The sequence below is a fragment of the Lolium perenne genome, chromosome 3 (genome assembly GCF_019359855.2).
Source record: "Lolium perenne isolate Kyuss_39 chromosome 3, Kyuss_2.0, whole genome shotgun sequence".
In the NCBI taxonomy this organism is placed as follows: Eukaryota; Viridiplantae; Streptophyta; class Magnoliopsida; order Poales; family Poaceae; genus Lolium; species Lolium perenne.
In genome coordinates this window covers 190,643,422-190,657,032 of record NC_067246.2, presented here as the reverse complement: position 1 = coordinate 190,657,032, position 13,611 = coordinate 190,643,422, and positions in this window count along the sequence as shown.

Sequence of the window (13,611 nt, the reverse complement as noted above, 5' to 3'; positions counted from 1 at the left end):
CATTACATATGCTTACAATAGTATGATCAAGGTTATGATGGCATGTCACTCCAGAAATTATCTTTGTTATCGTTTACCTGCTGGGACGAGCAGAACTAAGTCAGCGATGCTGATACGTCTCCGACGTATCGATAATTTCTTATGTTCCATGCCACATTATTGATGATACCTACATGTTTTATGCATACTTTATGTCATATTTATACATTTTCCGGCACTAACCTATTAACGAGATGCCGAAGAGCCAGTTGTTGTTTCTGCTGTTTTGGTTTCAGAAATCCTAGTAAGGAAATATTCTCGGAATTGGACGAAATCAACGCCCAGGGGCCTATTTTTCCACGAAGCTTCCAGAAGACCGGAGGACTTACGAAGTGGGGCCACGAGGTGGCGCCACACTAGGGCGGCGCGGCCCAAGCCTTGGCCGTGCTGACCTGTTGTGTGGGGCCCTCGTGTGGCCCCCTGACCTGCCCTTCCGCCTACATATAGTCTTCATCGCGAAACCCCCAGTACCGAGAGCCACGATACGGAAAACCTTACTGAGACGCCGCCGCCGCCAATCCCATCTCGGGGATTCAGAGATCGCCTCCGGCACCTGCCGGAGAGGGGAATCATCTCCCGGAGGACTCTTCACCGCCATGATCGCCTCCGGAGTGATGAGTGAGTAGTTCACCCCTGGACTATGGGTCCATAGCAGTAGATAGATGGTCGTCTTCTCCTTATGTGCTTCATTGTCGGATCTTGTGAGCTGCCTAACATGATCAAGATCATCTATCTGTAATGCTATATGTTGTGTTTGTCGGGATCCGATGGATAGAGAATACTATGTTATGTTGATTATCAATCTATTACCTATGTGTTGTTTATGATCTTGCATGCTCTCCGTTATTAGTAGAGGCTCTGGCCAAGTTTTTACTCTTAACTCCAAGAGGGAGTATTTATGCTCGATAGTGGGTTCATGCCTCCATTAAATGGGACAATGTGAGAAAGTTCTAAGGTTGTGGATGTCTTTGTTGCCACTAGGGATAAAACATTGATGCTATGTCCGAGGATGTAGTTATTGATTACATTACGCACCATACTTAATGCAATTGTCTGTTGTTTGCAACTTAATACTGGAAGGGGTTCGGATGATAACCTGAAGGTGGACTTTTTAGGCATAGATGCATGCTGGATAGCGGTCTATGTACTTTGTCGTAATGCCCAATTAAATCTCACTATACTCATCATATCATGTATGTGCATGGTCATGCCCTCTCTATTTTTCAATTGCCCGAATGTAATTTGTTCACCCAACATGCTATTTATCTTATGGGAGAGACACCTCTAGTGAACTGTGGACCCCGGTCCTATTCTTTTACATTGAATACAATTTACTGCAATACTTGTTTTACTGTTCTTCGCAAACAATCATCATCCACACTATACATCTAATCCTTTGTTACAGCAAGCCGGTGAGATTGACAACCTCACTATTTCGTTGGGGCGAAGTACTTTGGTTGTGTTGTGCAGGTTCCACATTGGCGCCGGAATCCCTGGTGTTGCGCCGCACTACACTCCGCCACCAACAACCTTCAACGTGCTTCTTGGCTCCTACTGGTTTGATAAACCTTGGTTTCTTACTGAGGGAAAACTTGCTGCTGTGCGCATCATACCTTCCTCTTGGGGTTCCCAACGAACGTGTGTATTACACGCCATCACCGGGCCAACTTTGCTGGCCGCAGCACCAGTTTGCGGGACCACGTGTGTTCCCGCGCGCCGCCGCTTGAGTAAGCTCGTGGACGTGACCAGGCTGACGACGTCGGCAGGGGTGTCGGGGGTGATTGGGGTGGCGGGAGCTCCGACGGCCACGAGAGAGGGTGGCGGGGCCTACGAGCTAGCTCCGGCGGCCGATGGGGTCGATTCGAGACTCATGCCGGTGAGATCAGGCAACAACGGTGTAGAGAACGGTGAGGGCGCGTAGATCGGCAGCGGCAACACTTGGGCGGAGGTGAAAGTTTCGTCCCGCGCAAACTAGGGGTTTCGTTCGGTTTGCTCGTTCGACCCCTACAAATACAGGCCGAGTTGAGGTTTCGATGTTGGCCCGATTTTTTTCCGGTTTTAACTAGTATAAGAGCATCTCCAGTCGCGTCCCCCAAACCGTCCCCCAAATCGATTTGGGGCGCGCCGGACAAAAAAAACGTTCCCAGACGCATCCCCCAAAGCGCCCCGATACGGTGTCCGGCGCCCCGAGGTCGTCCCCGTCCCACAGGGGACGCACCGGGGATGCCGGACACACCAAAAAGCAAGGCGGGGAGCGGCGGGGCCAACCCGTCAGCGGTACATTGAATTTTAACCTAACCTTCACCTACCTCGCGACGGAAGTTATTGGCGCGCAACGACGGTGTAGTTCCCGCAGAGGCGCAGCGAAGCGTCTCGTCGCGCCTAGCTCTGCGTGCCGGCGTTAATGAGCGCCACCGCTCCCCCGCTCCCCTCCGACCTATAAAAAGGACCACCTCTCATCGTCCCTCTCAGACACAAAGCCTAGCGCCTCTCTTCCCAACCCTAGCCGCCACCATCTCAAGAGTCGACGCCATGGCTGGTAGAGGCGCAGGCCGAGCTCGCGGCCGTGGTCGTGGTCGTGGCCGTGGCCGCGACAGAGCTACATGCTCGTCGTTGATACGTCTCCAACGTATCTATAATTTCTTATGTTCCATGCTAGTTTTATGACAATACCTACATGTTTTGCTCACACTTTATAATGTTTTTATGCATTTTCCGGGACTAACCTATTAACAAGATGCCGAAGTGCCAATTCATGTTTTCTGCTGTTTTTGGTTTCAGAAATCTTACACAGGAAATATTCTCGGAATTGGACGAAACAAAAGCCGAACTTCCTATTTTCCTCGGAGGGTTCCAGAACACCGAAGGAGATACGGAGAGGGCCCACGAGGTGGCCACACCACCTGGTGGCGCGGCCAAGAGGGGGGGCGCGCCCCCCTAGGGTGTGGGCCCCTCGGGACTCCACCGACATCGCCCCTTCGCCTATATATACTCTCCGTCGCGAAAACCCTAAAACATCCAGTCATATTCCACGAAGAGTTTCGTAGCCGCCACCATCGCGAAGACAAGTTTCGGGGGACAGAAGTCTCTGTTCCGGCACTCCGACGGGACGGGGAATTGCCCCCGGAGTCATCTCCATCGACACCACCGCCATCTTCATCGCCGTTGCTGTCTCCCATGATGAGGAGGGAGTAGTTCTCCCCCGAGGCTGAGGGCTCTACCGGTAGCTATGTGGTTCATCTCTCTCTCTCCCATGGTGTCATCTTTTATGAATATGTAGATGTTACTCTTGTCTATTATGCACTCTAGAGGTTACTTTAAATATGAACTCCTGATGTTGTGGAGCTTGTTTACTCCGGCTTGAGGTGTGCTCTTGTAGCCCTACACAATGAATGGTGTTTGTTATCCAACAAGAGAGTGTTTGAGAGTAGCACTTATTTGTTCATCTATGTGATCGTAGGCTTTGCAATCTAGATGTCATATGCTATTCAAGTGTTTTATTATGTGAACTTTGGAGTTACTGTGACCTCGGTGTAATGGTGACAGTGTGTGCGCCGTGTGTAACTCCCTTATGAATTGTGGTGTGTTAGTACCTCCTATGAATGCTCACGGTGACAGTGTGGGGTGTTTATTAGTACTTGGGAATACGCCTTTGAGGTGTACTTTTGCGCACTTGCCCAATGAATTTGAGTTCTTTATCCAACAGGAGAGTAGTATGATGAAGTGCTTATATTTATATTCAATTATGATTGCAATGTTGAGAGTGGCCACTAGTGAAAGTAGGATCCCTAGGCCTTGTTTCCAAATACTGCAAACATCGCTTATTCTTGTTTTCTTTGCATCTTTACTTCCTGCAATATTTACTTCAGATCGCAATTACCGTTTACCACTATCTATACCATCTGCGTTTTAATATCTCTTCGCCGAACTAGTGCACCTATACATCTGACAAGTGTATTAGGTATGTTGGGGACACAAGAGACTTCTTGTACCTTAATTGCAGGATTGCTTGAGAGGAATATCTTTGACCTCTACCTCCCTGAGTTCGATAAAACTTGGGTGATTCACTTAAGAGAAACTTGCTGCTGTTCTACAAACATCTGCTCTTGGAGGCCCAACACTGTCTACAAGATTAGAAGCACACGTAGACATCAAGCTATTTTCTGGCGCCATTGCCGGGAGGTAAAGTAAAAGGTATTCACATCCTCCGACTACTAAGCTATTTCCTAGCACTGTTACCGGTGTGTGAGTGCTCAAAGGTATCTCCTTTAGATTCTGCAATTTTATTTTTTTGTCTCTTGTTTTTTATTTTCACTAGTTAGGTTTAATGGAAAACAACAACAAAATTAGAGATCTTTATGAACTTTATATTGAATTAGGACATGATGTGTTTGAAGAGAGAATTAAAAAACCCATGGAACTTTGTTTGCAAAATAGTTGTAGCAATGTTATTAGCATGAACTCTTTGAATACTATTATTGCTAATGCTATGGAAGAATTTAAGCTTGGGGAAGCTGGTTGTGATATTTTTAGTCCCCCAAGTTTTGAGGAGAAAATTTACTTTGATGATACTTTACCTCATATATATGATGATTACAATGATGACTATCATATTTTCAGTCCACCTACTATGGAGGATAAAGTTTATTATGATTATACCATGCCTGCAATTTATGATAATGGTTGTGATAGTTTTACTCCCACTATTACTAATAAAATTGATTATGCTTATGTGGAGAGTAATGATACTTTTATGCATGTGAATAAGAATGCTTTATGTGATAGTTATATTGTTGAGTTTGTTCATGATGCTACTGAAAGTTATTATGAGAGAGGGAAACATGGTTATATGCATCTTAATAATATTAAGTTTCCCCTCTTTATGTTGAGAATCTTGAAGTTGCGCTTGTGTTGCCTTTCTATGCTTGTTGCATTATGCTCACATGACTTGTTTACTTACAAGATTCCTTTTCATAGGAAGTGGGTTAGACTTAAAAGTGTTTCTTATTTGCTTTTTATGCTCTCTTTTGCTTCAACTCTTATTTCTTGCGCGAGCATCATTAAAATTACTGAGCCCATCTTATTGGCTATAAAGAAAGCACTTCTTGGGAGATAACCCATGTTTTTATTTTGCTACTGTTTTGTTGTGTCTTGGAAGTTTTTACTACTGTAGCAACCTCTCCTTATCATGTTTATTTTGTTTTTGTGCCAAGAATTGCCTCTAATGGTAAGAAATTGGTATTTGGGAGATTTGCAATCTTGTTTACTGTTTCTGGTTCGTCACGAGAAAAATCGCCAAAAATCACCAGGACGTAATTTTGAGCTGCCAATTTACGAGCATCTTTCGCAGGTATTTATCTAACTTTTATTAGTTCAGAGTTTTTCGAGTTACGCAGCGTAACTATTTTTCAAAAATCAATTTTTACGAACTGTTCTGTTTTGACAGATTCTTGCACTGTTTTGCATTTGCATCTTTTTGCCCACCTTTTTGAGTTCTCTTGATCAAAGAACCTTATTGAAGTTGTGCTACAGTAGCTAATGCTTATTAAAATGCTTTTCATATGTCATACTGAACTTTGTAGATTTGATTAATATTATCATTGCACTAACGCTGCTAATGAGATTTGTGATGAGTTTTGTATGAAGGAAGTTTTCAAGTGTAGGAAAGAAGAATGATGAGATGAGATGAAGAATGGACAAAAGTTCAAGCTTGGGGATGCCCATGTCACCCCAAGATATATTCAAGAAGTACAAGCGTCAAAGCTTGGGGATGCCCAAGGCATCCCCTTCATCAATAAAAATATCAGGTCCTGTTTCTGTTCACTATATTTTTATTGCTTCATATACTATGTGTTTTTCTTGGAGCGTCTGTGTGCTTTTATTTTCGTTTTGTTATCTTAGTTCTCTGAATAAACTAGATCATACCTTGTGTGGGAGAGAGACACGCTCCGCTTTTTCATATGAACACTAGTGTTCTTCGCTTTTACTTTTCATGATTCAATGGCGAAAGTTGATCACTTCACTTATTGATATTTCGTTGGAAATAGAAAATGCTTCATGTGGTGAATGGTATATGTCTTGAATAATTTGATACTTGGCAATTGTTTTGAGTTCTCATAGATCATGTTTAAGCTCTTGCATTATGTAGTTTAAACCTATTAGTGGAGAACTACTGTAGAGCTTGTTGAAATTTGGTTTGCATGATTGGTCTCTCTAAGGTCTAGATATTTTCTGGTAAAAGTGTTTGAGCAACAAGGAAGACAGTGTAGAGTCTTATAATTCTTGCAATATGTTCTTATGTAAGTTTTGCTGTACCGGTTCATACTTGTTTGCTTCAAACAACCTTGCTAGCCAAAGCATTGTACTGAGAGGGAATGCTTCTCGTGCATCCAAAACTTTGAGCCAAAACCTATGCCATTTGTGTCCACCATATCTACCTACTATGTGGGATTTTCTGCCATTCCAAGTAAATACTTCATGTGCTACCTTTAAACAATTCAAAAGCTATTATCTCTTATTTGTGTCAATGTTTTATAGCTCATGAGGAAGTATGTGGTGTTTATCTTTCAACCTTGTCATTCACTTCGGACAGACTTTCACCAATGGACTAGTGGCATATACATCCGCTTATCCAATAATTTTGCAAAAAGAGCTGGCAACGGGGTGCCCAGCCCCAATTAATTAACTTGCATTAATAATTCTCTTCACATGTTTTGCCCTGATCTATCAGTAAGCAACTTAATTTTGCAAATAGACACTCCTCCATGGTATGTGAATGTTGGAAGGCACCCGAGGATTCGGTTAGCCATGGCTTGTGTAAGCAAAAGGTTGGGAGGAGTGTCATCAATAATGAAACTAAAATACATGTGTAAACAAAAGAGAAGAGGGATGATCTACCTTGCTGGTAGAGATAACGTCCTTCATGGGAGCCGCTCTTGAAAGTCTGGTTGATAAGGTAGTTAGAGTACCCATTACCATTCGTTGACAACAACAAACACCTCTCAAAACTTTACTTTTATGCTCTCTATATGATTTCAAAACTTGAAAAGCTCTAGCACATGATTTAATCCCTGCTTCCCTCTGCGAAGGGCCTTTCTTTTACTTTATGTTGAGTCAGTTTACCTACTTCTTTCTATCTTAGAAGCAAACACTTGTGTCAACTGTGTGCATTGATTCTTACATGTTTACCTATTGCACTTGTTATATTGCTTTATGTTGACAACTATCCATGAGATATACATGTTACAAGTTGAAAGCAATTGCTGAAACTTAATCATCCTTTGTGCTGCTTCAAAACCTTCTATTGAGAATCTATTGCTTGATGAGTTAACTCTTATGCAAGACTTATTGATGCTTGTCTTGAAAGTGCTATTCATGAAAAGTCTTTGCTATATGATTCAGTTGTTTAATCATCATCTTTACCATTGCTTTGAATCACTTCATTCATCTCATATGCTTTACAATAGTGTTGATCAAGATTATGTTGGTAGCATGTCACTTCAGAAATTATTCTTTATATCGTTTACCTACTCGAGGGTGAGTAGGAACTAAGCTTGGGGATGCTTGATACGTCTCCAACGTATCTATAATTTCTTATGTTCCATGCTAGTTTTATGACAATACCTACATGTTTTGCTCACACTTTATAATGTTTTTATGCATTTTCCGGGACTAACCTATTAACAAGATGCCGAAGTGCCAGTTCCTGTTTTCTGCTGTTTTTGGTTTCAGAAATCTTACACAGGAAATATTCTCGGAATTGGACGAAACAAAAGCCGAACTTCCTATTTTCCTCGGAGGGTTCCAGAACACCGAAGGAGAGACGGAGAGGGCCCACGAGGTGGCCAAACCACCTGGCGGCGCGGCCAAGAGGGGGGGCGCGCCCCCTAGGGTGTGGGCCCCTCGGGACTCCACCGACATCGCCCCTTCGCCTATATATACTCTCCGTCGCGAAAACCCTAAAACATCCAGTCATATTCCACGAAGAGTTCCGTAGCCGCCGCCATCGCGAAGACAAGTTTCGGGGGACAGAAGTCTCTGTTCCGGCACTCCGCCGGGACGGGGAATTGCCCCAGGAGTCATCTCCATCGACACCACCGCCATCTTCATCGCCATTGCTGTCTCCCATGATGAGGAGGGAGTAGTTCTCCCCCGAGGCTGAGGGCTCTACCGGTAGCTATGTGGTTCATCTCTCTCTCCCATGGTGTGATCTTTATGAATATGTAGATGTTACTCTTGTCTATTATGCACTCTAGAGGTTACTTTAAATATGAACTCCGGATGTTGTGGAGCTTGTTTACTCCGGCTTGAGGTGTGCTCTTGTAGCCCTACACAATGAATGGTGTTTGTTATCCAACAAGAGAGTGTTTGAGAGTAGCACTTATTTGTTCATCTATGTGATCGTAGGCTTTGCAATCTAGATGTCATATGCTATTCAAGTGTTTTATTATGTGAACTTTGGAGTTACTGTGACCTCGGTGTAATGGTGATAGTGTGTGCGCCGTGTGTAACTCCCTTATGAATTGTGGTGTGTTAGTACCTCCTATGAATGCTCACGGTGACAGTGTGGGGTGTTTATTAGTACTTGGGAATACGCCTTTGAGGTGTGCTTTTGCACACTTGCCCAATGAATTTGAGTTCTTTATCCAATAGGAGAGTAGTATGATGAAGTGCTTATATTTATATTCAATTACGATTGCAATATTGAGAGTGGCCACTAGTGAAAGTAGGATCCCTAGGCCTTGTTTCCAAATACTGCAAACATCGCTTATTTACTATTTTACTGCATCTTTACTTCCTGCAATATTTACTTCAGATCGCAATTACCGTTTACCACTATCTATACCATCTGCGTTTTAATATCTCTTCGCCGAACTAGTGCACCTATACATCTGACAAGTGTATTAGGTGTGTTGAGGACACAAGAGACTTCTTGTATCTTAATTGCAGGATTGCTTGAGAGGAATATCTTTGACCTCTACCTCCCTGAGTTCGATAAACCTTGGGTGATTCACTTAAGGGAAACGTGTTGCTGTTCTACAAAACTCTGCTCTTGGAGGCCCAACACTGTCTACAGAAATAGAAGCGTGCGTAGACATCAGTCGTCACCGGAGTCGTCCTCATCGTCGGACATGCAGGAGAAGGAGCGGGCCGTGCTGTTCGAGTACATCGTCGCCCTCAAGGGCAACCCGCACGACATCCAGATGCTGTTGGACTCCTTCGCCGACTACATCACCGGCGACGAGCGCCCGCGCTTGCTGCATCTGCGGGAGGATGGCTGCGGCTGCTGCCGGTGGATCGTCGACGTGATCTATGATACGTCGCAAACGTATCTATAATTTTTGATGTTCCATGCTTGTTTTACACCAATTACTATATGTTTTAAGGGACTAACCTATTAATAGTTGCAAAAGTGCACAAGTTCTTGGTTTCAACTTTGTTGTGCAGGAAATAGGCAAATATGGAAGGAAATAGCTCATTATGGTGAAATCTGGAATTTCCCGAAATCTGTCCCTCGTGAACACTTTTCAAATATCGCTTCGAAACTCCATCAAAACGACGTCCAATGGAAAAGTCGTAAACTACAAAGTTGTAGAGAATTTCAAACCTAACAATTAGGATATCTTATTCGTCCAGAACGGACAACGGATGCATCCGGCAGAGCAGAATTACTGCGGGGGTTCGTGCAGTCTCGGGACTCCCAAAGTTGGTGACGTATTTGACACAAACTCTTTCCATACCTGGATATTTCGGCCCAGCGACGATTTGTGAGGCTCATGAAGGACAGAGGGGAGTCCTAGGAAGGTTTTAGAGGTGCCCAAGAGCCCTTGGATCAAAGGGGCATCCATCCCATGGCCTAGATTGCATCTCCAACACTATATATTGATGGGAAACCCTATTTTTGGAGGCCCCCAAGCATTGTCACGAAATTTCTCCTCTTTGGCAGCAGCCAAGGAGGGGGAAACACTCATCTACACCAGCACCAACTCAAGAAGAAGAAGGCTAAGGGGCGGCGCTCCCCCATGATGCCGGCGGCGGGGAAGGAGTCCCCCGCGCCGCCGCCGGCGCCGCCCACGCCTCCGCCTCCCGGCGCTCCTCGCTGAGCCCTCCAACGTCTTCACCGCCATCTCCATCACCAACTCCTCATTGTATTCAGTGGTCCATCCTCTCACAAACCTCTGTACCTCCCTATGTAAACATGGTGTTTGATGCTATAAGTTATAATCCTATGATCTATGTCATGTTGCCATAGTTTATTTGTTCTTTGATTGATTGGTTGTTTCTCTTTGGTTCATTAGAGTTGTATGTTGATATGTTACCGTCCTTGGTGCCCATTATATTTGTGCGCGCATGGATCAAGCACCATAGGGTTGGTAGTACTTGTATACTAGAAGGGGGAAGTTCTGCCGGAGTGACAGAAACCTAAGGACGCGAACCTGATAGTTGCATGTATGGGAGTGATACGTCTCCGACGTATCGATAATTTCTTATGTTCCATGCCACATTATTGATGTTATCTACATGTTTTATGCACACTTTATGTCATATTCGTGCATTTTCTGGAACTAACCTATTAACAAGATGTCGAAGTGCCAGTTCCTGTTTTCTGCTGTTTTTGGTTTCAGAAATCCTAGTAACGAAATATTCTCGGAATCGGACGAAATCAACGCCCAGGTTCCTATTTTTCCCGGAACCATCCAGAACACCCGAGAGCCACCAGGGAGGGGGCACAGGCCACCCAAACCCTAGGCCGGCGCGGCCAGGGGGGGCCCGCGCCACCCTATGGTGTGGGCACCCCTTCGACCCTCTGGCGCCGCCTCTTCGCCTATTTAAAGCCTCCGTCGTGAAAACCCTGATACGTTGGACGAAAACCACAGAAACCATCCAGAGCCGCCGCCATCGCGAGGCCAAGATCTGGGGGACATGAGTCTCTGTTCCGGCACGCTGCCGGAGCGGGGAAGTGCCCCCGGAAGGCTTCTCCATCGACACCGCTGCCATCTCCACCGCCATCTTCATCAACGCTGCTGTCTCCCATGAGGAGGGAGTAGTTCTCCATCAAGGCTCGGGGCTGTACCGGTAGCTATGTGGTTAATCTCTCTCCTATGTACTTCAATACAATGATCTCATGAGCTGCTTTACATGATTGAGATCCATATGATGAGCTTTGTATCGCTACTAGTTGTGTGCTACTCTAGTGATGTTATTAAAGTATTCTATTCCTCCTGCATGGTGTAAAGGTGACTAGTGTGTGCACCATGTGGTTCTTGTCGTAGGCTATGATCATGATCTCTTGTAGATTGTGGAATTAATTATCACTATGATGGTATTGATGTGATCTATTTGGTTATGTTGATCTATCTTGCACTATAAGGTTACTTAAATATGAACAAATTGTGGAGCTTGTTAACTCCGGCATTGAGGGTTCGTGTAATCCTACGCAATGAGTTCATCATCCAACAAGAGTGTAGAGTATGCATCTATCTATTCTGTTATGTGATCAATGTTGAGAGTGTCCACTAGTGAAAGTGTAATCCCTAGGCCTTGTTCCTAAATACTGCTATTACTGCTTGTTTCTTGTTTCTTTGCGTTACTACTGCTGCAATACTACCACCATCAACTACACGCCAGCAAGCTATTTTCCGGCACCGTTGCTACTGCTCATATATATTCATACCACCTGTATTTCACTATCTCTTCGCCGAACTAGTGCACCTATTAGGTGTGTTGGGGACACAAGAGACTTCTTGCTTTGTGGTTGCAGGGTTGCATGAGAGGGATATCTTTGACCTCTTCCTCCCTGAGTTCGATAAACCTTGGGTGATCCACTTAAGGGAAAACTTGCTGCTGTTCTACAAACCTCTGCTCTTGGAGGCCCAACACTGTCTACAACAATGTGGAGAGTAATAATTTTATGCATGAGACTCATGATAAGAATGCTTTATGTGATAGTTATATTGTTGAGTTTGCTCATGATGCTACTGAAAGATATTATGAGAGAGGAAAATATGGTTGTAGAAATTTTCATGTTACTAAAACACCTCTCTATGTGCTGAAATTTTTGAAACTACACTTGTTTTATCTTTCTATGCTTGTTGCATTATGCTTCTTGAACTTGTTTATTTACAAGATTCCTATGCATAGGAAGCATGTTAGGCTTAAATTTTTTTCATACTTGCCTCTTGATGCTCTCTTTTGCCTCAAATACTATTTCTTGCGAGTGCATCATTAAAACTGCTGAGCCCATCTTAATGGCTATAAAGAAAGAACTTCTTGGGAGATAACCCATGTGTTATTTTGCTACAGTACTTTGTTTTTATTTTGTGTCTTGGAAGTTGTTTACTACTGTAGCAACCTCTCCTTATCTTAGTTTAGTGTTTTGTTGTGCCAAGTAAAGTCTTTGATAGTAAAGTAAGTACTAGATTTGGATTACTGCGCAGTTCCAGATTTCTTTGCTGTCACGAATCTGGGTCTACCTCCCTGTAGGTAGCTCAGAAAATTAAGCCAATTTACGTGCATGATCCTCAGATATGTACGCAACTTTCATTCAATTTGAGCATTTTCATTTGAGCAAGTCAGGTGCCATTTTAAAATTCGTCAATACGAACTGTTCTGTTTTGACAGATTCTGCCTTTTATTTCGCATTGCCTCTTTTGCTATGTTGGATGAATTTCTTTGATCCATTAATGTCCAGTAGCTTTATGCAATGTCCAGAAGTGTTAAGAATGATTGTGTCACCTCTGAATATGTTAATTTTTATTGTGCACTAACCCTCTAATGAGTTGTTTCGAGTTTGGTGTGGAGGAAGTTTTCAAGGATCAAGAGAGGAGTATGATGCAACATGATCAAGGAGAGTGAAAGCTCTAAGCTTGGGGATGCCCCGGTGGTTCACCCCTGCATATTCTAAGAAGACTCAAGCATCTAAGCTTGGGGATGCCCAAGGCATCCCCTTCTTCATCAACAACATTATCAGGTTCCTCCCCTGAAACTATATTTTTATTCCATCACATCTTATGTGCTTTTCTTGGAGCGTCGGTTTGTTTTTGTTTTTGTTTGTGTTTGAATAAATTGGATTACATCATGCTTGTGTGGGAGAGAGACACGCTCCGCTGGTTCGTATGAACACATGTGTTCTTAGCTCATAATATTCATGGCGAAGTTTCTTCTTCGTTAAATTGTTATATGGTTGGAATTGGAAAATGATACATGTAGTAATTGCTATAATGTCTTGGGTAATGTGATACTTGGCAATTGTTGTGCTCATGTTTAAGCTCTTGCATCATATGCTTTGCACCCATTAATGAAGAAATACATAGAGCATACTAAAATTTGGTTTGCATATTTTGTTTCTCTAAGGTCTAGATAATTTCTAGTATTGCGTTTGAACAACAAGGAAGACGGTGTAGAGTCTTATAATGTTTTCAATATGTCTTTTATGTGAGTTTTGCTACACCGGTTCATCCTTGTGTTTGTTTCAAATAAGCCTTGCTAGCCGAAACCTTGTATCGAGAGGGAATACTTCTCATGCATCCAAAATATTTGAGCCAACCACTATGCCATTTGTGTCCACTATAC